General features: G+C 43.3%; 1 protein-coding gene and 1 long non-coding RNA gene across 11 annotated transcripts in view; both read right to left on the bottom strand.

Moving 5' to 3' along the window:
- FHOD3 (formin homology 2 domain containing 3) overlaps positions 1–27,611 on the bottom strand; it is a 394,706-nt gene that overhangs the window by 222,839 nt on the left and 144,256 nt on the right. The window lies entirely within an intron of this gene.
- On the bottom strand, positions 3,607–6,421 carry LOC311432124. 2 transcript variants are annotated; one of them, XR_014689833.1, is made up of 4 exons: positions 6,027–6,421; positions 5,062–5,789; positions 4,828–4,909; positions 3,607–4,058 (listed from the first exon to the last, which is right to left on the bottom strand). It is a non-coding gene; the product is annotated as an uncharacterized lncRNA (long non-coding RNA). The 2 variants fall into 2 exon arrangements; XR_014689834.1 differs by lacking the exon at positions 3,607–4,058 and having other exon boundaries at positions 4,078–4,909; positions 4,998–5,789.

Raw genomic sequence — 27,611 nt, 5'->3', positions numbered from 1 at the left:
CCGCTACTAATCCTCGCGACACAGAAAGCAGACAGTGAAGCTGAAGGGACAAAACAACTATAAGAAAGAAAAAAAATCCTTTTTCTTGGACTCAAGAACTATTTCCTACTGTGCACCTCTTTTTTATTGCTTTTGGCTAGGCTACTTATGCAAATGAGTGCCGACAGACTACATACATATGTTGTGTATGAGACAACCTGTCAAATGTGTTTAGAAAACTTCAGCTGGTGCAGGCTCTGGCAACTTGCTTGTTAGTGGCATTTTAATTCATGAGCATATTAAATCTGCGAGGCACAATCTGCCTGGGCAGCCTGCTAGTTTTAAGATGTTAGTCTAGACCTATAAAGCTTTAAATGGCTTGGGACCTATTTATCCAGGAGTCAAACTTCTTGGAGGTTTTCTGACTAAACAAGAATTATAAGCAGAAAATGCTGGTCACTGTGTTGGAAACATTGCATTTGAAGTCTTTTGCAGCCAACAAATGTTATTTAGAGTCAAAATAGGATCCTAAGGGGGTTTGCCTAGATTCCTTATAGTCGGGGACTTGGGACACTTCAGCCCTAAGATGGTCCTGTGGGAAGTTGCTGCTCCTGCAAGGCCGAAATCTCTCAGAGCCCAAATACCACTGCAGGCATCCCAGAGAGCTCAATCTGGAGCCAAAGCACCAAGAAAATGAGGAACAAGCATTTCAGCTGCAAACTGAAGAAAGGGAAAATTAATTTGCACTCAAAGTACATTTGCTTCCATATCATTCTTGTGCAGAGGTATTAGGATGGTATTTCCTGAGCAGTTTCAGAGCCATGCCACAGAATATTGGGTGTGTTTGTGAAAGCTCTGTCACTCCTCACTCCCTGAAACTTCAGGGGCTTGCATGTCTGGAACAATCTTATTTTTTTCCGGTGTTTTATTAGCAGCCCCTTTCTGAAAAATGCCAGGTGGCAAGGTGCCCAGAATCGTTTGCCAACTAATCTCAGAGGATTGGGCATCATGCCATTTGAATTAAAAAAGCTCAGCTCTAACTCACTGATAACAGTTAGGAAGCAAACCAATAAGACTGTGAAACAAAATGAATAATTTCTAAATGCACACTGATGATGGCTTCGACTGAGACTGTTTACAGATACAGAAAAAGACGCAAATTGGTAGAGGTCTTTTCCCCGGTACATAAACAGGCTTCAAACAAGAATGATGTGTTATGATTTCTTTAGTTTCTAAGAACAGCAGAAAGAAAAAAAAAAAAAAAAAAAAGGAATTTGCACATGTAATGACAAAGGTAACAATAAGTCTCTTCCTCCGAACCTCACAGGGTTCCCTGCAATGCTGAGCTCGAGCTTCAGGCAAGCTGCGCTACTCCGGTCACCCCACAGTGCGCAGGAGAAAGGGGGAGAAAAGAATTTGCATCTGAAGGGAGCAACGGGTTTCTTGTCCTCAGTCCCTTCCTTCTTGCCTTTTGACATGCCCTTCCCAAATAAAGAGGACATGTAATTTATGAAGACCAATAAAATCATAAATAGCCAATTAAAAAGCTTAAATAATCCTCTCAAATCTTGCCCATGTCTACAGTAAAACACAGGATGCTTCAGTATGAGCACGTAGATGAGCAAGCAAAAAAAAAAGGCTACAAATGACTAACAGCTCCACAAATTGTGAACTGCTTTTCTCTAACAAGTTTTTAGACTTTATAGTGTAGAAATTCCCACGTACAACACAGCCCATAGCAGAGGCACGGGAAGGAAAAACACAAGGCTAATAAGGATGTGACTATTAGGAAATAAAACAATTCAAAACCATTTCCTATAACACAATTAAAGAAAAATATGGGAGGCAACCTTGGCTTACTCTGACTGCTGTCTTTAGAAAGCCTGTCTGTGGTATTTACATCTCCCCTATTCTTTCAGGGAACACCACTCAGCAGAGGACAGTTATTTTTCCTTTATTTTTCCTTCAGCTTCCTCGGTACGCCTCACAAGGTCAGTGAACCCACCACGAGCACCATTTCTCTCTCTGAACACTTCATAGTTTAATTAGTGGAGAACAGCTAACAAGGTTATTTAAAGCACACGGAGAATATTGCTCTCTTCCAGTGGCATAACGACATCCAGGCTTTTTTGTCAGAAACATCTGCTGAGAAACAACAAGAGAGCAAGGAGCTTGCATGCAGCTCGCTCTGACCTGCGCAGCACGGAAATACCACCCTGGCCCCAGGGGTATAAAAGTGATGGAGAAGGACTCCTTACTCAGGTAGATAATGATAGGACAAGGGGGAATGGTCTTAAACCAACAGAGGACAGATTTAGACTAGACATTAGGAGGAAATCCTTCACTCAGAGGGTGGTGAGGCACTGGCACAGCCTGCCCAGAGAAGCTGTGGATGCCCCATCCCTGGAGGTGTTCAAGGCCAGGCTGGATGGGGCTTTGGGCAACCTGGTCTGGTGGGAGGTGTCCCTGCCCATGGCAGGGGGGGTGGAATGAGCTCTGAGAGCCCTCAGCCTCCTAGGGCCTCTGCCTGCAGCAGCCCTGGTTATGTCTGGACAACTCTTTCAGCCTGCTGCCTGCTTTCCCTGTGCCTGCTCCCAGCAAAAACGTGGGCAACGCTCCTCCAGCATCAGTGTAGCTCTGCCTGACCACCACGAGAGTCGGGCCAGCCCCCAAAACAGTGCAAATGTCTGGGTTTTTAAACAAATGTCAACAAATCTTACCTACTGCTCAAATCAGCATATGGCAACAATTTGGATCAAGTGCAACACAACTGACTTTACAGACGGACTTAGCCTCCCCTGCGGCACTACTCCAAGCCAACCAGGGACCATCCACCAGCAGAGAAGGACAAGCACCACTGTAACATTTGGCCGGGGAAGATCCGGGGCAAAAGAGCTGGCTCCCATCATTTGTCACTTTGGAAGAGCGTGCTGCTGCGTAGAGACACTTCAAACCCTGCTCTGCAAGCTCTGCTTCAAGATACAAACACTGACCTTGATGGAGAGGAGACAAAAGACAAGACTTGTTGCAAAAACCCACCACTTGCTTCTGCCTTCTAGGTTTTCTCCTGTGAGCAGCCCCTCATCCAGCACTGGCAAACTGCATGGAGGAGAGGAGCCCACAGCAGCCTCCTGAACTCTGCAGCTCATCCTTTCTGCTGGCGTGGCTTGCAGTAATGGGGACATAAACAGGAAAGTAAATCTACCAACGTAAGTGAGACAGAACATCACTGAAATACTGGATTTCTTACATACGGTACTTACCAACTGCCTGAATACCAACATAAGACATTTCACTGAAAAATTACATGCCCTGAAACATGTAAAGCAATACGCGCTGCAACTGCACTTACTTTGGCATGCCGACCTTCTTCCCAGCATGAAGGGATGTGACAACAACCAGTTCATAGGCTACAAGTGAAATACCCTGGACAAACAAGCTGGCCAGTGCCTGGCAGCGAGTTGTGCAAGATCACAACATCAGCTCACTTCAAACATCTCCAAAGCAAGAAAACAGCAAAGAAAAAATACCAAAGTTCCTGTGAGAAGTGACCCGGGGCCTGAACTTCAGATTCAATTATTCCCCGAGCTCTAGATTTGTAGATGAATCTGAACGTGGTAAACGTGCTTTTCCTACAGACTATCAAAACAAACGAGACTTTATTACGCAATTAAAATCAAGCACCATTTTTCTGTCATTACATCAGAATTTGCCTAAAGAAATCCACATTCCTGAAGCCGGGGTGCTCGAGCCGTGCTACATGTGCTGCTGGAGGCAGGTTAAGCCGTTCAGGAATACGCGGTGTCTCGTATCTGGCTTCAATTTTCCCTGGCAGTTATTTTCTTAGCGTTAAACTCCATTAAATCAGTGTGCCAGAAGGAGTATTTCCTTTTCCTTTTGAGGTGCTGTCCCGTGAAAATCCTGTGCAGAGGGGTTTTCGAACGGGGAAATCGCACGGCAGCATCTCCATGCAGCCCCGGTCCGGCCGCGCACAGCGGAGTCACGCTGCCTCGAGCCAAACTGCTCTCCCATTTCCCACACCACACGTGTAAAATCCACAGGCGAGGCTCTGCCAAAATCTGAAGAAATTAAGCGAGGGTAACAAGGAAATACTTCTTCTCGATTTCACGCAAAGCCCATCAAAAAACTGCTGTGAATTTAGAAAAGGTACGGAGACACGGTATGCACCAACACCTACCCGAACTGCTTACTCAAAAGTAGTTCCAGTGACAACCCAAGGCTGAAGTCCTGTAACCTTCTGCTCATTTGGTTTATTTAGGTGAAAGCCCAGAACATAAAACCCGCTGTTTTCACACCAAAGGCTTTGTATGGCTATGTTATGTTAGAAGTACTGGCTTGAAAGCAACAGGGACAGCATGGTGTGGGTGGGCCTGACACTACAGCTGCCTTGAAACAAAGAGCCCGTATATTAGAAAAAGCTCACTGGATTTATACCTTGGAAAAATATTACATCCAACAGGAATAAAGATGAGGACAAGGAGGCAGTAAAGGAAAAAGAAAAGGGAAGGTTGCTTCCAAGCCCTGCTGCTACCACTCACAGATACTGTTCTTTAAGAGCTTTCTGACTGCCTTACAGTCTCTGAGCAATACCAACATAAAATGGGAGTAGGCGCTTGAGCTACCCATGACACAAAACCTGTCACCTCTGTGTGCCACTGGTCCTAGGAGCTGTGACTTTCTACTGTTTAATCTGCCTAAACCAGCAGGTGTGCTCACCCAGCAGCAGCACCTTCCTGCCCCAAAAAGCACCACTGACAGAAGCACCATCACCAGGAGATCCACCGCTATGTCCCTCGTACCTGACAGACCCTGTTTTAGGGAACAAACCTGCCACGTTTCAGCACGCACTGTGGGAGATGCAATAAAATCACTGCTTCCCGAACCTCAGGAATGCCCCCATACAAAATACCTGTGAACAGAGGGCGCCCGAAGGACATCATGTTCCTGAGAAGGGTGTCAGAAGTCAGGCAGCCAGAGGAGCACTGGCATTTGCCCACCTGAGGAAAGCAGCAAGCTCCTGCCACGTGGTTTCAGCATTAGATGGAGCAGCTCCTCACTGACCTGCCTCTGACACCAGCACACAGCCCAGAGCCAGGCAACGTCCTTCTCTTCGAGCCACAGAGTGGGAGGTGAGTGGAGAACGATGTAGGGCCCATTACCGAGGATTAGCGTGGATAGGAGCACTGATCTGGGGCAAACCAGGGTATATTCATATTGAAAATCTCACTCTCTCACATTCCCATGCAGAAAAACTTACTGTTCACCACCTCTGCCTCTGAGTGATTTCTGCGTGGAAGCTGGGACCCTCAGCCTGGGGACAGTCACTTGGCGGGGGAAGCCCGGGGTTATTTGAGCCCTGTGCAGAAAGAACACGCATGGCTCCTTTTGCTCCCCCCAGGGTATTTCACTTCAGGGGCCTCCATGTAGATTAAAGCTTGAAGCCTCTTTTGCTAACCTTCCTTTGTTTGGTTTTTCCCCTTTGCCAACTATTACGCCTCCGGAGTGGCTGATAACAAAAGCAGATGTTTACAGCCACATGGGAGGCTCCTTTGTATACAGTGGCTACTGCATTACATCGCGTTAGTCACTCCGTGACACATACCATATGCATCACGTTGATTAGTAGGCATTTTAAATCCCATTGACAGTGGCGGGATTAGATGTGCACAAATATCAAAATGTAGGCGCTGCTTCCCCATCTGGTGATCATAAAAGCGGTCCTCAAAGGCTGGCTTCCTTCACTGTCCTCCTTCCCCATTAACAGAAATGCGTGTGGCTGGATGTATACTCTGCTGAGAAACAAAAATTACGTTTTCCAAGTGCTTAATCTAACTGCAGGACCATCGTGCTGTGATGTATTTTAGAAAGCAGAACTTGACTTCTATTTTGCATACTTCTGAAGACAAGAAATTATGCATACTGCAGTGCAAACACCTCTGCCATTCAGCACAACTGACAAACCTGGGAGATTTCTCTGTTTTATATTTATAACATGCAGAAAAGAGTTTCTGGAAGAAGAAACAAACCTCTTTGAGATGACTCACGGATACATTCACATCACTGCTGCCTGGCCCTGGCTGGGAAAACTCAATCTGTGAATAACTTCCTGCCATCTACTCAATTATTTTATTTTATTTTATTTCCTTCCAGTTCAGCATTGATTACCTTATTGACCTGATTCACCTATTGTTTTACATGACACCAAACCCCTCAATGCTGACTGTCATCTTCCCTTTCATCCGTGCTGAACCTGGTGCTGGTGCTCCCACATCTCCTCCTGCCCACAGTCGCTACTACAACCAAAGCCTGGTAGGCTTAGGCTTTTTATTCCACTAGGAATAAAGCAACTGCTAGGCCACTTGGAAAATTTATGAGTACTATTTACAGCCTAAGCATTTTGCTGAAATGGTAGGCACAGCTTTAAATTAGTAACTTAGGCACACACTAAATTGAATGGAATTGCTCATCAGCTGTATGATGATATATGCTCATCAGCTATATGAGCTATCAGCTCATCCCCATTAAGTTCTCATTAGGTATCCATTCACAGCACAACCTGAATTTTCTGTGCTGGCAGAGGCACAGGTTTTAACTATCAGATCATTCCGGGGGTGTAACAAAGAGAACTTTTCTGGTGAAGTAACTTACAAAGACAATTTGTTACACAAAGCTGCCTGGGATCTGACATCGTCACAATAAAATCTTGAGGAGATAGCTCAATAGAAAATAAATTTTATAAACATCATATATTAATACAACACAGGTGAGAGCCACTCAGATTCAGAAGGAAGGTGTGGTGGGGATAAAAAGTGCTTTGTGGTCCTGTCTCCCAATAAAAGACCCAATTCCTAAACTAGGTAGAAGTACAAAATCTCTTACTATTAAATGAGTGTAATTTTAAGGGATTTTGCAACAAGAGAAGACCACTTTTAGTGTTCATTTAATGTCACAATGGGAACAAGCTGTTTTCTTTAAAAGGCTGAGTGTGCTCAGTATGGCCTACCACGATATATTCACCAAGGACTGACAGAAGTAGATGAAATTATCAGATCAAATCCCTGACTTCTCGTATACGTTAGGAACTGAGGTGTTACAGAAGCAGTCAAAAATGTGTGTTTTTCATCAAACCCCAGGTAACGAACTCGACTGCGCAGCCCGTTTGCTGCACTGCAGTATGTGCAGCCTGCTGCAGCTCCATCCAAGGTGCCTCAGGATCTGAGCACTAACAGGGGAGGCAAACAGGACTGTTCTGGCTCGGTTTAGGGACCCATGGGCTGTCAGGGCTCCAGGTGGCTCTGCAGCACGCTGGTGGGGCTGAAACCCTCTGGTTTAGCCTCAAAATCCCATTGGTGAGGGTAGCCACAGCCATGCCATTTCTGTGCTGGGGTAACACGGGTGCATGTGTGTGTGTTTGTCTGTCTTCTTGCCCTACTCCACACAGCCCCAATGGGCCAAACAAAGCCAACTTTGCAAATAAACGTGTGTGGTGATGGCTTTTGCTTAGCAGACCTCCCCAGAAGACCTGAGCTTTCTCAAGAAAAGTCATGGGTCAATTTAGGGTCAACTCAAGCTTTTCAGTAGGCTGAATCCATTGTCACAGGACATCCACGGGCAGCCCCTAAACTGATAAGCAGCCTTAAAATTGCAACTTCTCCAATAGCCCCTTAACTTCATGCAAAGCAACACTTGAGATAACAAACAGCATATTATGTTTCAAATGATAATCCCACTTTTTTTTTTTTTTACTTTTTTTTTTACTTTACTTTTTTACGGTGCAGTAAAGAGGGAAATAGAGGACTTACAGTCAGGTAGGTTTTCTCTATTCCGGTGCAACACTCAGAACAAGTTTTGATTTCACACTGAAATGCTTGCTAAGCCTCATCAAGACCTTCTTATAGACCATTCTAACTGATAGCTTCTACCAGCTGCCTGTGAATCACATCAAAGTAAACACCTGCTCAAGCTTTCAGGTGAGAGAATTAGGAGATACGTTTAGCCATGTGCATGTGTCCATCTTTTTGTTTCTCCTTGCATATCAACTGCTTGCCTCCTCAGCTTTTGCATTTATGCTATGAGTAGCTTCACAACCCTTTCTTTCAGCCTAGAAACAATCACAAGGAAGGTGATCTTAGACAACCTCTATATGACCCTGCAAGCAGAACAGGCTTTGATCTAAGAAATTTCTACTCGTTTCTTAATTCTGAACGAAGCCCCAAAGTCAAACCTACCATTTATGTGCAAAGATAAGGCTCAGTCCAGCACAATCTTTGCTCAATTATGTTGTATCTTGGTTTCCTGTATTTAAAATGGACGCTATCGTGTTTTCATGCTTTACAGAAATTCAGGTATAGCCTTTGGCTATACCTTTAAAATAGCCTTTGGTGCAGGCTATTTTAGCTTGTTTTATGACAGATTTACAAGCACAAGTCAAACAAACATTTTTTTTACTGGATGCAAGACAGCACCAAACATGTTATATGCAAACCCAATTGGTTTCAATGCAAAGGGAGCGGAGTCAAATCTGATTCATCTGACACAATTACATACAATGTCAATCTCCAGCCTGAGAGGCGTGTGGTTTGCTGCTATGCACCATTTGCACCTGGCTCTCTGCACAGCTGGCTCGTGGAGCCGAATCACTGCAAAAATTTCATTCCACTTGGAATTTGACTGAGCTGCATGGCCAGCTATTTGCCTCTTCCTCAGCCCCAGATCAGAGACCCGAACGGCGTCTTGCTCTGTTACTCAGCAGATTTTAGACTTGAGAATAATTTTAGAGCAGAAAGGGGAGGGGAACGAGGGAGGTGTCAAGATGGTTTAGCTCCGACGGTCGATGATCTAGGATTTCAGTCTACTTTTGGAACAGCATGATTCCTACGCAAGCCCAGCTCCATTGTTCAGTGGCACTGCTCCTTTCCTGGCAGCAGACCCTCAGAAACTGCAGAAGGTGCAAAACCCAACTGAATCAAAGTTCTCCTAAACATTAGAAAAACATGAGTCTGGAGCTTGCAGCTGCATTTTATCACATTTATCCATATAAATAGACCAAACCCAAAGCGGATCCAGACCTGAACTTTTCACCTTGAGTCCCTCTGTGATGAAAATGTATCTCATTTTGTCAGTCAGACCAGAAATTCTTTAAGAGACTTGTATTATATTTCTAGCTAAGGAATAACACTCTCACCAAAACCCTACTGTGCTATGGTGCCTAAAATAGTTAGCTCACTAATATTGTCCAGGTTCGGAGGTTACATTTTGAACAACATGTTTTGACTGAATAGGGCTTTTTTTTTTTTTTTTTTCCCCCTTAATAATCCCTTCAGCTTTTCCCCATCATTTATCTTCTTGGAGCATAAGTGACTCTGAGCCTGGACCGGTTTCAAATACCAGTGAAGAGAACACTCCCCTCCTGCGGGCACCACCAGAGCACCGCGAAGAGGGGAAGAGATTCAGGAGGATGCCGCAATTCCTTTGCCTGATCTTCGGCATATCGTATATCCTGGAACGTCTCCTGTTATGTCTTGAATGTCTCACATAATGCATAATAAAATTACTGATGACTAATCAACTGCCCTGCTTTACGAAGCCCTGTCTTTGGTCAGAAACAGATGGTTTCACAGCCCTGCGGTGATTCGTACCCCACACTTACTCCCAAGACATCTTCCTCTCAAAACCATGGCTTGCAAAATTTCAGAGAATGTTCAAAAAAATTATAAACTGTAGAATTTACAGAATTTAAAGATATGAATCACAAGCTCTGAATACAGACATTATTAGTATTTATTTTGGGAAGTATTTTTAGACCCCAGAAGCAGGGATTTTAGGCTTAAGTAGCGTAATTATCTGAAGTCAACTCTGCACTGGCTATCCTAGCAGGGTGTGAGGGAGATGCTCATTTTCTTGTAAAGAGCAAATACAGCCAACATTACCGCTCTCTGACTTTTATCTCAGGGAGTCAAGCTCAGACAACCTCACACCACACGTCCCGTTGCATTCAGCATCAAGTTAACAAAAATTGACAGCGAAGTCTGATACCTGAGCTACTGTGCCACACTGGACTGAAGCCAGTCCCTACAGAGCCAGCCCAGGATCCTTGGGGCTATTAGCACAGCTCTTGCAATCCTGGTTTATTTGCTCATGAGAAGAAAAAAAAAATAAATCAAAGGTAATTTTTTACCATTTTCTTAACAAATACCTAAAGGCAAATGTCAGCCTTGATGCCTCAATAAGTTTGAAACATTTCCAGCCAATTTCAAAATAGTAGAAAACCAAGTGTCCCACAAAGCATCAGCCTCGAATCTTAGGTGACTGGCGAAACAGACTGCCTTTTAAATGAAATAACAGCTTCCTAGACCAGCTCTGGAAAGTCTCTGCTGTGACGCCCATTCACTCACACTGATGACTTTTTTTCTCAACCAGAATCCATTACTAGCTTCTTTATCATGTTTTGAGGGGGAGATACGCAGGTCGCCCCTCACACCCAGGCCATGGTGTTCAAACACCACAGTTCTGTCCCTCAAGCAGGTTTTAACTCAGTCCCACAAATGACAGAGCATGTACAAGGAAGGCAGAGATTGTGTAAAACATGATTCCAGGTACGTAAAACAAGGACTCCTGATCCCTGATCCAACCCTGCTGCAGAGTAAATCAAGAGCAACTCTGGCGATGCTGCTGCAAAGCAGAGCCTACCCTCATCCTAGCACATGAATATGCAATATGAAGCACACGGGACTACAAAGCCTCTGATACAACAGAGGAACTGGAGCTCAGCACTTTGTAGAGGTTTTTGCTCTTGCTCTCGGGTCAATGCTGCTGCAGAGGCACAAGCAGTGAGTTTACAGAGGGGAGAAGGAGGACAAGGGTGCAACAGATCTCCATTTACGCTGTGCAGAGAATGATGGACCCATTCTCATGACAGGGGATCAGCAGTGTCAACCAGCAGCTCCTCTAATCACCAGCATTGCATCATGCAGCTCTGGAACAAATCTCAGACAGCCTTAATTGTGATGTGCCATGGTTTCAGTGTGTCGCATGTCCTAGGAGAAATCAAGGTGCAAACATACTTTTACACGTCATCCAAATTTAGAAAAAGAAGTGTTTAAAGTTATAGAAACAAAAAATAATCTAGGTGGGAAGGGAACTCAAGGACATCTGGCCCACGCCCCTGCTCAAAGCACACATGAACTAGCTGTCACACTGCATGCAATAAAAACAGGAAATACCAGGACACCCAAACCCAGCATTCCCTTTAACGGGGCCACAGTTTGCTACATCCACTTGCGAAGTCTCTGTTGCGCTAATGAAAAGTATCAAATCCCCTTTCTTCCACTGAGTGGTTCTCAAATGCAAGGGTCATATCATTCAAGGGCTGTTTTTTCTATCCAAAGACATCCATTACACCAAAGAATCTGCAGCTGTTAAAATTGCTTGGGCTCACACACTGAAATAGCTCTGCCCGGCTATTCAGAAATGTGCTTAGAAGCAAAGGGTGAGATGCCGCAGCTATTGGCTAAAAGGGAGGCCGAATCTACACAGGGAAAAAAAAAATAGAGCAAACTAGGAATCATCTTGCTTGAGCTGAAAACGAGAGCCGACCAGAAATATTTTGTTGTAATTAGAAGACTAAATGTAGGAAGTGATAACATTATGGGTGGGGGAAAAAACAGAAGAAAGGAAGGAGTAAGAAAGCATTAATGCTTTAACTTTTATAGTTTCCAGAGTTTGACAGCATTTGAGCAAATACAAAGAGCCAGGGGTACTTGAGAGACAAATGGCTGCTGTTCCTTCCCGTTGTCCTTCTCATTGCATGAGTTTCAGCTCCAAAATGGCAGTGCTGCTCAGTGCTGCAGAAGATACAGACTTCAGGGACATGTTCACGTTGCTATGTCACGTGAAGAGCTCCAACAGCTTGCAAAGTTTATTAAATTTAACTCTGAAGCCCTCCACACTGGCTTTCTTGCAGGCATGCAATGCCTGAGCAAAATGCAGAATGAACGGTGTAACCCCGCCTTCACCAAAAGGAAAGGCAAGGTTCACGTTTGTTCCTAAAGAGTCAGGCTTTAGATCGTAGAACCACAGAATCATTACGGTTGGAAGAGACCTCCAAGACCATCTGGTCCAACCATCCCTACCACCAATGTCACCCACTAAACCATGTCCCTAAGCACCACGTCCAACCTGTTCTTGAACACCCCCAGGGACAGTGACTCCACCACCTCCCTGGGCAACCCGTCCCGGTGCCTGACTGCTTCTTCTGAGGAGAAATGTCTCCTCATTTCCAGCCTAAACATCCCCTGGCACAACTTGAGGCCATTCCCGCTAGTCCTATTTACACCATCTTCCCCTTCTCTGTCTTATAAGGATATTGAGTCCTGCACAAGCTATTGCCAAGTACTCCATTGAACGCACATCCTACTGCACCTTAAAACAGCTCTGTATAAACAAACCAATCCATGCTCCTTGCTTCTTACACCAACCGGACTTTGCGTTTTCCCCCTGCAGAAGCTTCCCTGAGGTACCTCTCAGAGAAACCATACAGCTACAGCCAGCCTGCAGCCCTCTCCGCCGTGGCCTAGCCTCTTCCTGACGCCTCCGTCCTCCTTGGAGCCCTGCTCTGCTGAGCACAAACCCCCTGTGTCCAGGCCGGGGCTGCTCTGATGCTGAGGACATGTCCAGACCCTCGGTGTCCGGCCAGCGGGGCCGGGTATTCACCACACAAAACCGTGAGGCTGCTTGTGTAATTCCTCACAGAAGAGGAGGCTCTGGTGGCACAGAGCGAGCCCCATCGAGCAGCTGCCAGAGCAGCAAAAATAACGCAGCAGCGATGCAGAGCACGAGGCTCAGGCTGTGCTGCTCAGCTACCGGTGCCCCGGGACTGAGGGGAAGCAGAAATGCTGCAGCCGCACCTGTGGAGAGAGGCTACGATCAGCCACAATGCGGCCCTGCCGCCGAGCGCTGCTGTTTAGCCAGTGTTTAACACGTCACGTAGCTAAAACGCCCGCTTTTCAAAGGTCTCCTCGGGGCATGACGGGAGGAGATGAAGTGTCTGGCAGCGAGGACGCAGTTGGGCCAGACAGGAGCACAAGCAGGCAGCTACCCACACTGGGGTATGGATGGGCACTGCCGCCGTCCAGCTCCCCTTCTTGGCAAGGAGGGATGCCAGGCATCTGAGAGCAGCCTACCAAGAAAAGTTGTTTGATTTTTTTTCCTATTTTAATAATAAAAAATAAAATACACATAACTCATGCTGAAGTAAATAATTTTAGAACCTCCTAAATGCAACGACCTATCGCATCTACGACATCTTTTCAACCTAAGCAGTTAGGATTTAATTTCATAAAATACACAGCTTTCATCAGTACCCATCCATAACCAAATTCTCACAAAGCCTATCTGATACACACCTATTACCTCACAGTTTCAGATCAAAATCAAAACTCAAACCCCATTAAATATAAATTCATTTATGAAATTCCCTTATTTCATGAGAATCCACAATCCCTCCAAGGACGTTTCCTTTATTCTTACATACATTTAAACTAAATTATTCCAGTAAGTGAGTAATCAAGATTAGCCTGCAATGGCTTGCCATGATGACAATTTGATTCCAACTTTTAAAATTGTAACTATTGCCAAATTGTTGCCACAGGGGCAATATGAGTTGGGATTACGACTTTCCCAATGCTATACTTGTGAACACTTACCACATTGTGGCAGTCAGTTTTTCAGTCCTGCAGAAAATCACATTGCTACAGATGCCTCTGGATCTGCCTTTAGATTGCTCCATCCTCTAAATTTGAACTATTTCAACATTTTTGCTCTTATTTGTTATTTTTTTATTACAGAGGGTTCAGAAACTACTTTGGAAAATGCTTCCTGAACACTTTGTGCAGTTACACAGTGAAGTTCCCCCAAACCAAACAGGCATTTTCAAAAATGTTTTGATTCCTCCCTTCCATGACTCTTGCTTGGAAGCACAAGGGGGTGACACAGAAATCCCAGCTGATTCAGCTGCTGGCAGCAGTGGTGAGACACACATTACACCTGCCCTTTCGTTTCTGCTGAGTCCCAAGTGACCGCAGGTGCTCGTGAGCAGCAGTATGTGCAGCCTCCATACCTGATGTTCTGCTAATGCTCATCAGTATTCACGATGCACCTCCAGCAACACACTTAGATGACTATGGAGAGCCTCGCCGCAAGCCTGCTCTCCCCTGCTAGCCGTAATGCAGCGCCACGAATAACTCGGCAGTTGGCAGTTCTTTCTGTGCCTCACAAAAAGTTGCCTCTGATCACAAAGCAGGCTCTTCTATATGCGCTACAGAAAGGCCAAAGATATTATGGTTGTAACGCTATCTTTCTTGGCAAATATCCTTGACATAATTGAATTTTAGATATATATATATATATATAATTTGATCAAGAAATGCAGCCTGAAGTCTCAATATAAAATTGCACCAAACATTTTAGTGTTATTTTTTTTTAATCTTGGCTTATCCTGTATTCTTTATTCTTTAGGCAAATTCCACAGCACGTCTGAGCACATGATTTGTTCTCATCACCTTCGAGGCTCCAAGAGTTATTTGCAGTTCCAGACCCAACTTTTAGCTACAGCCTGCTCTAAAATCACTGCATATCTGTAATTGGCCTTAAGACTTGAAATATGGTCTGAGACACCCCCCTCCTCCCCAGATGCAAGAGAGTGACAGAAAAACACTGGGAAACTACCCAGGCACAAAAAGTTATTGGAAAGTAATCAATCTTCCCCTTATTCCTGACCTGCTCCTTTCAGCCCTCAGTTACACACAAACTTTTGTCTTCTCCGCAGCCCGCAGAACAAAGCACGCGCACAATTCAGCAGCGGTCCCTGGAAGAGGGCCTGGGGAAACCTCCTGCTACAATTGGCTCGCTGTTCTGAGAAACCTGTCTTCTGGACATCATTAAAATCTTTGGTGTTAAAACAGCCAAAAAGCACGAGCCTGAAAAATTCACCTAAATACGTCTGCGAATAAAGCGACAAGGTACCCTCAGATAGATGTTGACTGTGTTTCTGCGTTCTCCAGGTATGGAAATAAAAAACAGACATCCCCCTTATTTTGTAAAGCACAAGAATACACTAAGAAAAGTTTTACCCCAGGGCTATAAATTATTAAGAGAGATCTTGCGCAGCCTGGGAAAAAAAAAAAAATTCATCCTGGCAATACTTTCTCCAGCGCTATTAAAACGTGAAACGAGAAGACAGCCGATCAGGAGGGACTGCTGTGACTTACAAAAATACAAATGTTTGTGACTCCACTTTCCCACGTCTTTCTCAGCTCTGAGATTAACAATATATTGTGTCAAAGTTAATAGGAAAGAACAATGATCTCTGCAAGTCCTGTGTGCCACTGGGTGGACCGGGGGGTCTACCTACCAAATGAAATACCTACCAGAAGCCAGCAGTCACCTCAAGGCTGGCTGTTGAATCATGTTGCCTGGTTAACCTGGGGAATTTTGACTTGTTCCCATTTATGGAATTTAATATACTGGAGACAAGCAATTCGTGCTCCAGAACTGGCATGTCCAGGAATATTAGAAGCTACTCAAACTTCCACAGAGATGCTCATTTTCAACCTTTTTCCTATGCAATTCGAACCGACCAATTTTGACCAACAAATTAATAACTCAAAGAGGCATATTCATCTTAACCACACACCAAACTGTTTATTTCTGTTACCAATTAAGAGCAGAACTGACAGTGGAACTGCAATTTCCAGGATTTATCACAGCCCAGGGACATAGTAAAACCTGGTTGTAGCATTCAGGACAACTTCACGGGCTCACAGCACGGCTGAGGTTTGCAGGGACCTCTGGAGCCATCTGGTCCAACCCCCTGCTCCAGCAGGGACACCTAGAGAAGGTTGCCCAGGACCATGTCTAGGCAGCTTTGGGAGATCTCCAAGGGTGGAGGCTTCAAAACCTCTCTGGGCAGCCCATGCCAGTGCTCAGTCATTTGCACAGCACAGAAGTGCTGCCTGGTGTTCAGGAGGAACCTCCTGTGCTCCAGTTGGTGCCCACTGCCCCTTGTCCAGGCACTGGGCACCACTGAAAGGAGCCTGACTCCATCCTTCTTGCATCTTCCCTTCAGGAATTTACAGGCATTGACAAGATGACCCCCACACTGGGAAAGTCTGTGATGGCAAACAGAGACTCCCACATTCACACATATCACAGAATTTAAGCATTACGCTTTCCAAAACCATGCTCTGTTGCACCCCTGCTTTCTGAAGCACTTTTGCAGTGACACTAGACAATGGAAACACACAAAAACGTGTTTTGTTTTGCTTTTTAAGGCTTTTCTGAAATATGTCTGCATAACATACCACAGCAGATTATATCAAATGGACTGAGATAAAACAAACAATCAAAAAAAGGCAATGTTCTTTACCTCATATTTGTCAGGAAGGCTCTCCCCTAAAGCTATACAGGTCTGCATGGAGACTACAGACTCAAGGGGAAGACGGACATTGACTCTGCAACCAGGGGGGGAAGTAGGAAGATAAGATATCACACAGAAAACAAATACAGATTACCATTAAAAAAAAAAAACACACTTGGAAATGACACACAAAAAGCCTCCCAGTACATAACAGAAAAAAACTCCATTAAAAATAATAATAATAAAATGATCATAGTTTCACATTAATATTTTGCACTTCTGATGCAATTTTACTGAAACTGTGTAAACAAATGGTCTCGAAGAATACTTCATAATAATAATACAAATATTCACCAACAGCAGTATTCGCAGATATTCTCTCTTTGTTTGTCTCTAGAGAATTAACTCAAGATGGTTTTAAAGCAAACATTAATGTGTCTGAAACTTCTGTGCTGTCGAATGCAAGAAAAGCCTTGAGGAAAAGCTATCCTTCCAAGACCAAGAAATTAATCAAAATGCTACAAGAGCAGCTGGTGTGTATCTTCATTTATCTCAAGTCATCTTTTGTACCGTCACCAGACCCTTCCCGCTGCCTGAGCAGCAGCTCCTCAGCTCCCAGGCCGTACCTGGATGGAGAGGAGAGGGCTGCTCCCTTCTCAGCAAACACCAACCCGAGTAGATTAAACGTGTGGTTAACTCCTGTTACCCCACTGCTTTCTAACAGCATTACCACTCAAACAGAAATCTCATTCTGACAATCAGACAGGACTGCAGCAACAGCAAATGCAAGAAATTGAGTATTTTGAGGTGGAGAGTGAGAAAAGAAGCTAAAGTGCCCAAAAAACAGCCTTCTGCCAAGGAAATGCCAGCAACAAAAAACAAAGGATAGGGAACGTATCTATGCTTTCTGCCTCTGGCTGTCACGGCACACTGGTTTTGGGGAAGTTCTCCTTTGGAAGGCTCAGCCCACTGACCTGTGGCTGGCATAAAAAAAAGTAATCATTTTACTGCCATGTCAAGTGAGTCGAGCACAGATGTTCTGAAAAAAAAAAAGACATAAAAGGAAGAAAAGAGGTGAAGAGCATGATGCTTGCGTATTTCCTTCAGCTATTGTTAAACTACTTTTCTGGCCCGTGAAGGAACACCAGTACTTACAGAAAAGCATGAAGAAATGAGCTTATTCCAGGAATCTTGTTCAGTTTACAAAGCAGATTTTTATTTGTACTGCTGGAGGACACATTGCCTTGTGAACTGGAACAGACGGGGGCCACAGTCTGTTGATCCCAACTCAACGAATTCACCTCAGCTCTCTATGTCACACAGTCGGAAATTCTCATTTGTAATGAAAATTAAACCCAGAAAGTCTTACTTGGATATCTTGTCTACCTTTGTCTTTTTTTTTTTGACAGAATCCAATAAAATCTTCTAGAAAGATAAGTTCATGGAGTTTATTTCCTGACTGATAAGTTCATAAGTTCACTTATCAGTTTCCTTAACTGATAAGTTCATGGAGGTTATTTCCTGACCTCCACTTATGCTTCACATTAACAGAAAGATCATCATTTAATAATACTTCTCTTCAAAAAAGAATCATAAAATTGTCTGTGCAGTGTTGCTGTATTTGCTCTTAGACCAATCACAGCCTCACCAAATGTATCCATAGGATAAAAACATGACATCCGTGTTTCTTTTGTATTTAAACAACTGATTAAAAGCCTAGGATGAAAGTTATGGGAAATCTTAATAAAGACTAAGCTGACTTACAGTAGATGATCACGCTGGTAGTTTGGCAGGAGCCTCAGAGAGCCTTGGCCTATTGTGTCCTCTGCAAGCTGGAATTGATTTCAGTCACTGCAAGGAGCTGCAGGGCACGAAGCTCCCACTCCACCACATGCCCTGTTACATACCTGTGGCTTGGTGGCTCCCACTGAGATGGAGGGTAACATGCTACTGTCAGCATTGTTCAGAGACCCCTCCATCCTGAGGGACTACCCCAAAAATCAGGTGAATACCTGTTGTACTTCAGAGTACAGGGGGAGCAGGGGGTTGGACCCGATGGCTCCAGAGGTCCCACCAACCCCAACCCCAACCATTCTGTGAGCCTGCGAACTGCATTTCCCTGTGTAAATGCTATGTACATCCTTCCGGACACGCTGCTGATTATATTCCTGCACAAATTAAAACAATGGCAGGTGAAGATTAAGCACCAGCCATGTGATTATTGGGTATTGTCCAATCCAAGACCCAAGAAGAGTAATTAGCAGGGTACATATATATGGAAAAAACAGAAGCAAGCACTGATACTTGGATACGTGGATTCAGTTTTCAGCCCTGGACTGGGGCCCAGGCCAAAGAACAAGAGTTAATCTAATTCCCTTACGATGTAGAAATCAATGCAGTAGACCACTCTTGTTCTCATGTGAAAGAGGATACAGGCAAACTTTGTGAACCAGAAACAAAGACTCAGAAGTATATTAAAATTACTGTTGTGGACCAAAACTGGCTGATGTGGGGACGACAAAACAGCAGGGGGTGGCGGGGGAGATGGGGCAGAGCAAAGAGAAGCGCAGGAATTGTGAGTTTCCAAGGCTTACTAAAAGCACCCCACCGAAGAGCCTCATGTACAAACAAGCAATCCTCTTGCATTGGACAAATCTGTCACAGCCACCAAGAAACACAGGGCAGCACGTACTGAGCCCAAGCCTGGCTTGTTGACGCAGTTACCCAAAACCGCAGGGCTCTGCAGCACAAGTCTCAGCCCATTAACGAAGAGTTGAAGGATTCATGCCCTAAGATGCCTAAAAGCCTCACACTAAAATAATGTCTTGACAAACCATGGCGGCGGTTATCTTAGGATATTTAGGGATCTCTCATTTACCAACCTTATTACCTGCACAGCATCAGATAAAGTTTTCCACAAGCTGTAGGCAGGCGCCTGCTCAGGAAACCGGTCACGAGAGGAGACGGAGCAAGGCAACCTTCTGCCCTTTCCTCCGACACCCAAGAGGGTTCAGGAGCAACCCAGGACCAAGAATTTTCTTGCAAACCCTTTTGGTAGGAGCTGAATAATTTTTTTTTGCTGTGTCTGTGCAGTTTTGTGAAGAAGAATAACTGACAAGTCACTGCCAAAGCAAGAATTCACAGATAGCCTTACAGCAAGGCGTCCTGAGGGGAAGGAAAAGAGGAGGAAAAAAGGGAAAATTAAACCTTGAAGAAACAAAGACTGCAATCACCCGAAGGTTATTCTTTCCAAAAAAGATTCAAGAGCATATTTGTAATGGCAATAAACACTTCGGTTATGTGCTTACTGTATTTCAGATTAGCAGATATGTTAGCAGTCTGTCGTATAATAGCTTCGGGGGCCAAATAGTTTGCTCAATTCAAGTATCTGCTCCGAGACCCACAGGAGAATAAAGCAAAATAATTTGAGCCAAGTATTTGTGTAAAAATCTTATTTTGCCAGCACCCTAAAGAAAATAAGCAGAAAAATCTCAAATTGCAACTTAAACATGAACAACTATTACTGTTGCCTTGCGGTTTATAAATCTAATCTCCCTGCCCATACATCAGACTTAGCCATGCCTTCTGTGACTCCTGAAGTGTCTTTCTTCTACAAAACCGTAGTCTGCATTAGCTTTTCTTCTTCACATGTATTTGAGGTGCAAAACCGACCTTTTCCTTCCTGCAGTTACACCTTTGGAAGACCTTAGGATCACTTTGACCTTCTGCAACACAAATGAAATCAGCAGCCTGCTGTGGCAGCCGTCCTATGACTGACTCTGAGGATCAGCAAATTCATCACAAAGCCAAAACCAGAAAAGTTGGCATTGAGAGCTGTTCAGAGGCAAAAAAAAAGGCTTCCATCCCTTCCAAAAGCTCTTCATTTATGCCAATGTCAAATTACCAAGAAACGAAAACTAGTTTTCATGTTAAAGTTGCCCTTGATTTTAATTTGTTGCAAAGTTAGCCTTTCAAAGTCATTTTTACTTAAAACACAAGTAAAGGATTGCACCCATAAAAATCTGCTTGAAAAGTGCCTTCTGAGCAATGTAGATAATGCTTTTTAAATGGTTAAATTACCCATTTAGTGTATGAATGTTCTGTACGTGTCTTTACAGATGTATACATCCTATGGCCGTGCGAGCACTAATCTCTACATCTCAGACACTTGTGAAAATAACACCGCAGTCTAGCAGTATAAAAAGCAGTGGACTTTTTAGAATCATTCCTAGACAAATAAATGAACGATGAAAAAATAGCCTAAACGTTATGAAAATAGAATAACCATGACCACTTACTGCATCCTTAGCTGTATCCTAACTCTACAATTAGCCAATAATAAAATTATTTTTTTTCCTATTTCCAGGCAATGTTTCCCTGTGGTCAACAAATAGTACAGCATGAAGGATTAGAAAGCTATCCCACAGAAGGCAGCATGAGTGCTTATTAACCTCAAAAGACTGACTCAGAGGAAACTAAATTCCAAAACTTGACACATCCTACTTCTATCCCAACCGGCTCTGTGGTTTCCACCGTGATTTCTCCATTCTCCAGCAAAAATATCAAGCTATTTGGAATCAGATGCAGCTCAGACAGTAATGGAGATCCCAAAACACAGCTTTTCTGAGCCATGGACAGACATCATCGTCCAAGACCGGGCTTACGCAAAGAGGCATGGTTAAATACAGATGTTATTCCACTGGAGATGCAATGAAAGCTTTGAAGTTTTCCAACTCGTTTTAGGAAAACTGCTCCACAGTAAGAATGCTGTCATATGCAGCAGTGACACAGCTGCTCATAAAGCATCCATAACCCGCTCTCTATGCTTTTAGGCTTGCACTATAGCCAGCGGGATATAAGGAAGGCATCCATTTTTTTCCTCAACAGTGGACTATACCTTCCAAGAAGCCAGAGCTAGTTTGTTTGCTCGCTTGTTTTCCAGGACACTACAATCCAAATTCTTGAGCTGGTAGCACGTTTTTGAAGATTCCTGCTTTCTACGTCTAAAGCATTAAAATCAGTATATTTTCTCTTAAAAATACAGGATGTCACATCAACATACCAGCAATTTGAGAAAGCAATTAGTGAGTCATTTTCTGATGAATATCAGCCTGAGGAAAGGTATCAGACTGAAAATCACTTAAAATCTTTTCAACACAAGTATTCTAAGACTGCTGAACAGAACCCATAGAACATATCTGTACATTGCAACATTTAATATTCTACCATCTGTTCAGCAGCTGCTTATGAAAATGTCTCAAAACCTTCTCATGATTAAAATAATTTCATATTTCCATTGAATAACTGGAGAATATATCCTAAAATAGGCAGCGTCAGCTTTCACTGTCTTTAGAGAGGGTGAAGATACTAAAGAATGAACTTACACATGTTTGTTCATGGCAATGCACAGACTGACTCCATTATGTTTCTAAAATACACCTTCATCGTTGCTCGAAATGTGTTATGTGGCAAAAGCTAACAAAGGATGGCCATGTTTTGGAGGTCAACTCGTGAAACGTTCAAAGATTTCCATGAGGTCATTCATCACGTTTGAAGACTTCCAGCTCCATCAGAAATGGAAGATCATTCTTCTCAGCCCTGCGAGACCTGACGTGAAACCAAACCCATCCATGCATTCCTGGGACTGGAGGTTCAGCATCCAGAAATCTTCTGGTATGGTCAGAAAATTTCTATTCATACTAGCATTGATTGCCTTCTTTACAGTAAACATGTACCACAACCTCCCATGGCATCTAAGCCACGCTGTTAACCACAGACATATGATGCGTATTATTATTTGCAGGAACAATCTGTTTGCAATCACAGGCTCTTGCTCTGGTTTATCAGTCAACCTCTGTCACACAACGCGTATTACCATCAGTGGTTTTGTTTTATTTATTTATTTTTTAGTCTCGTCTTTGTTAACTTCTGTGCTCCAATTTTCTAAGGTTTGGGATTAAAAAAGCCCCTAAAACATCCGAAACTATGAAATAATGAAATCAATGTGTAGAAGCAAAACTATGCTATTGTGAAATTTCAAGTCATCATCATCTAAGACTCATGGTCCCATCTTTATGCTCTCAGGTCCCTAGATGTTCCAGAAAACATTCTGGGACAAGTCTTGCATTTTTACCTGCATACGGTACAACTATCACCTTTTATTTATTTATTTATTTATTAAATTAGCATTATCATTTTAAATAAGTAAAAAAAAAAAAAAAGGAATTGGGAAAGGAGAGGGATCTTATCCTGCACCCATTTAAAACAAGCCGTGAATCCAATCCATTCCCGTTCATCCCTGTAACAACTTGTCAATTCACTCAGGCAAGCACTGCTCACTGTCCTCTTTTCTGCTTTTCCAATTAGGCCTGGCAGAAACAGTCTGCTGCTTTGTCACAGTCACTAAGACTTGATTTTTCTGACAACAAAATCTGTGTTGACTGAAGTATGGATTTCTGAATGCAAGTCAGCCAAATGATTAAAGCTGCCCCCGTTAACACAACGAGAAACCCTCACTTTCCTACATGAAAGTACCCAGGCACCAGCCAGGGAGTCTGTCCACATTTCGTGTCAAGAGGTGAGATGCAGCACAACCTTAAAACCACCCCCGCAGCTATTGGGGCACAGGGGTAGGAAAGCTTGAAAAAGGGAAGTGAGGCTGAAAGAGGAGCAGGCGTCTGCCCTCAGTTCTGGTACCACGTCCTCCCCTCGCTGCTTTAATCTAGAGAGAAGCAAAGGAAGGCAGCTTTAAAGAAGTCAGCCAGTTTGATGCTGAGCATCCATTCTGCTGTGAACAGACGACCTGCACGTTTACCACCACATGTGCTAAAAATTAAACAAGTAATTCCTTCTGAACTATGCTCTTATTCCGAGTTTAATCGCATTTTACACATTCCCACTGTCCTTTTCCATTTCGCAGAGATTGCTTCCCTCAGCTTTTCTAAAGGCATTGCTTTTGGAAGCAGCACAAGACAACCTGGATTCTGCATCGCCTGGCCTGCTGTGCTCTTGCAGTAACTCCGAGAAAACCCCTGAGTCAGCACAATGCCTGAGCTCAGGTTCCTTCGCAAATCACTGGTAGCAAACAGTTCTGCAAGTTTGCAAAGTATTAGAAGGGCACGTGCTACAGTCAGGAGTCACCGCTTTCCTACCCCCAAGCAGCAGCTACAAATCACATTAAAAAAAAAAAAGAGGACAGCGTGAGCTGCTTTTCCAAGGGCACCAGCCGCACCACCACCAGCAGAGAGCGAGCAGAACTTGGCACGGCTTTCCAAATGAGGGCAAATAGGATTTTTCCATGCTGTCACTCAGTATTACAGAGCTAGCAAACAAACATTTTAATTGATATAACTGGTGTTTCCATCCTCCAAATAACCTCTGTTGACCCATCACTCCAGGCTATATGCTGCTAACTTGGTGACTCTGCAGAGCTTCCACACTGAATCCCTTCCTGATTCTTCTGCAAACTGAAGAAAAGACTTCCACCTGGATTTTGGGTGATGCAGAATGAACACACGTGAAGTATTTTAGTCAACAACCTTTCACAACACACCTTTTCCTCTCTCTCAGAGAGCATTCCTTAAATCAGAAATACTATACCTCTTCTTTAAATCCTGGAAAGCATTCAGCTCCCCTTTTCCATCACAGTTCATTTATCTTGCAAGAAGTTTCTAAGTGCTTGCTATAGAGAAAAAGAAAAAATGTGTGGAGAGAGAAAAATTTCATTGTAGCTGCTGTTAGCCCCCGGACCCCACTTTCTGCACACGCAGCACCATGGAGAAGCTTGAACTCAGGGCCTTACAGGAGTCATCAGCTCAGTGCTAAACCCTTCGGCCACTCTTCCAATTGAGCTTCACACCTAAAGTTATGCAAGTACAAACAAGGGCACCGCAAAATTATACTGCTATTTTGCTCAAGATTTAACAGATCTTCTCCTAAGACTCTTCTCTGGATTTAAAGACAGTCTTCAGAAACATTTCAAACCCTGGCAACATAAGCATACAAAACCATCTAATAAATGTGTCCAAAAAATAACAACAACAACAAAAAAGTCATGCAACTAAGGCTTGCACAACACTAATATATCTTATATGTGACAGCACTGATGCTCAAGGACTAGTGAGCAATGTATTCATTTAACAGATTTTTGGGTGACTGTTCAGCAGAGCACTGCAATTGCATGCGTTTGGGCGCGATACCCATCGAGGTGGCCATAGTATTGCATTTGGAGAGGACCAACTCTTAATACTGGAGGGAAACAAAAGGAAAGCAGTCAGCTGGAAGTTGGCTAAATGCTGTGCACCTACTGCTTGGGGGCATCCGTCAGAACCTGAAACACTAGTGACCAAAAAGACGCACACCTGGTTTCTCGAGGATCTCCTACAAAGCAGCTACTTTCAATGAGGTACCAGATACACACACATTATTTTTGTTCCATCTACGCCAAACTCGCTCCTTAATTGAATTACACTTTGAAAATAAAATTTAAATTTGAAAATCATTATCTTATGGTCACTTATCTGACCAAAAACATAATGACTGCAACGTATCATTTGTTATGGCAAGGCACATGCTAGATGGATACATTACACTGCAATGTTTCTGTAATAACTACTGTTTACTCCATTACAAGGGAGGATAAAAAATATGGACGTGAACATAGCTACAAATTATTTCTCTTTTTCAGAATATTCTCACAACATAGCATCAGCCTACCAGCACTGCCAGACAACATTACTCAGATGTTTCCAATGAGCCCACACCATTTTTTACACATTTTGTGTTCTGCTGAGTGAGTCGTTCTTCTCCAAACTGCTAGGGCTCAAATACGGAGGTTTACACACAGGGCTTGTTTTGTGTATGGATAACAAGAGAGAACCTTTGCACACAAAAGCTGTTTGGTCACCGATTGTCTGTAACAAGTTTTTTTAATGTCTTTTTTTTTTTTTTTTTTCCCTTCCTTTAGCAGCAACTTCATTTTGCATCAGCAAGACAGTCTCACCACCCCGTGAATCATAATTCACTCATCACCATGTACAGGCAATCTAACCCTTATCTCACTAGTCAGTACTGGTTCCTCAGTCTAATTTATTACTTGTTCTGTCTGAAATATTTAGACGCTGGTTAGAATGAGGAATTAGTATATGTTAGGGGAATTTTCACAGATGCACACATTTAATAAGGCCAAGTGACGTGAAGACCATGGACTGGATCCAGCTAATTAGGGTCAGCGTGCCAACTTCTGCATCTGTGTGCAAACTCTCAGCACAAGCATCTGCTAGACGAAGAGGGTCCGTAACACCTATTTTTCTGAGTTTCAGAAAGCTCAGGGCACTTAGAAAGTGCTTTCCACCTATCCTAGTTCTAGACAGCCATTCTTGTAAGCCACACCTTTCATCCTGAGGCAAAACCAAAGCACAAGAAGAACAAGAGAGGCAGCAATGCATCCTCCAGAGAGGATGCGTTGGAAACTCCGTTTCCAACCCTGGCTTGTTCTGCTCTATGACAGCAGTGTCCATCATCAGATGGATCACAATGATGGGAGGCACACAGCAGACAAGTCTGAGCCACGGAGCCGGGCTTTGTAATCGCTCATATCCTGTTTTGACCCTTTGATGAACTACTGTCAGTTTTTACAAATATCAGAAGACACTGCGGTGTATTTTGCAGCTCTGGGTCTGCTGCTAGGCCCAGGCTTTCACTCATGCTTTGTATGTCGGCACAAGGACAGGGCTGCATCCCTGAGGCCACATCAGGATGGTGAGGCTGTGCTCCAGCCACCCCGGGACACAGCTGGGGCCATCCTCCTTTTGCTGTGCAGGTAGAAGACAAGAAAACCGAAACAAGAACACACCATCGTGATTATTTGTGCCTTTCTGAATTTTGTTTTTAGATCAAAGGCTTCTTTTTGTTTGCTTCTTTCAGTTTTTCAGTACATGACAGAGTGGACAAATCTGGCAGGACTCTAGAGCCTACTACAAAAAGAGCTTGGAAGAAGATGAATGCATAGGCTCAATGTGAATAAGACGACTTGCAGTTTTGCAGACTGATTTCTTCTCACAAGGTTTTGGTAGTGACAAAAGCCACCTGGAACAAACTGAGTTCAATTCAAAATTATTGCAGGAACAACTCTCAGAAGGAACTACCTTTTCTAGAGGGCATGAAAAAAGAATAAAGAAAAAAAAAAGTTTAATGCAATACAACATGGGAACAAAAATTATTTTGCTTAGGAGAGATGAGCTGTACTTAAAACATGCAAAAATTAACTTTTTTCTGAATTTGGACATGGGATGGGGTAGAAGTGTCTTCTTTCCAATTCAGCTAAGCTGAAGTTGCACAAGATTTTATCTCATAATGATAGAAAATTAATCCTGTGAGATTTTATCTTTCAGTAGATAATTCTAATGATAGCAGCAACTTGGAAAAAAAAAAGAAAAGAAAACTTCATAAAAACATGTCAAGAGATTTAGTTGCATCTTAAATGTGATCTCTGATTAGACTATGTATCTAAATTACCAAAAGAAGACCAAAATTACTCAGGCGGGATTATTCAACAATGATAATTGCATGAACTATCATTTATACATAAATGGCAAAAAAAAAAAAAAAAAGGTCTTCCAGCATGCAACATTGCAAAATCAGCTGTATGTTCTCTGCTGTTTTGTAGTTGTTACAGGGGTTAGTATGGACTATCATTAGGCTTTGGGAAGAGCAGGCATTATAGCATATTATCGTATATGGATATACTACACGTTATACTATACTATAGCACACTTTTGAAACTCCTACCCTTTTAAAAGACTCCTCTCACCATCATCCTCAAAGCTTTTAAGTCAGAACGATCAAATCATTTACTAAAACATACAAGTGTAACAGAGAAAAAGGCTGAAGTTCTACACTAAGAAAATGACTGGAAAAAAAATAAAAATCAAAGAGCACGTGTGGTTCATCAACCCATTCAGACTCACACAGCTCCCACTGAGGTGGACAAGGATTGCATGTCAGCAGCTGAACACGACACTGGGGCTAGGAAAAACCACTGGCAAAGTGTGGAGAGGAACAAAGAAGAAAAAAAAAAAGGCACAGAAGATTAATAGCTTCTCCAAAAAAACACACTAAGCTACAGAACCGCATGTCAGTTCCAGAAAAGATAAGCAGCCATTCCTTTTTACTTACAACCAAAGTATAGTCTAAGATT

The sequence above is a fragment of the Aythya ferina genome, assembly GCF_964211825.1.
Source record: "Aythya ferina genome assembly, chromosome: 2".
Classification (NCBI taxonomy): domain Eukaryota; kingdom Metazoa; phylum Chordata; class Aves; order Anseriformes; family Anatidae; genus Aythya; species Aythya ferina.
This window is presented reverse-complemented; position numbering and strand designations above follow the sequence as displayed.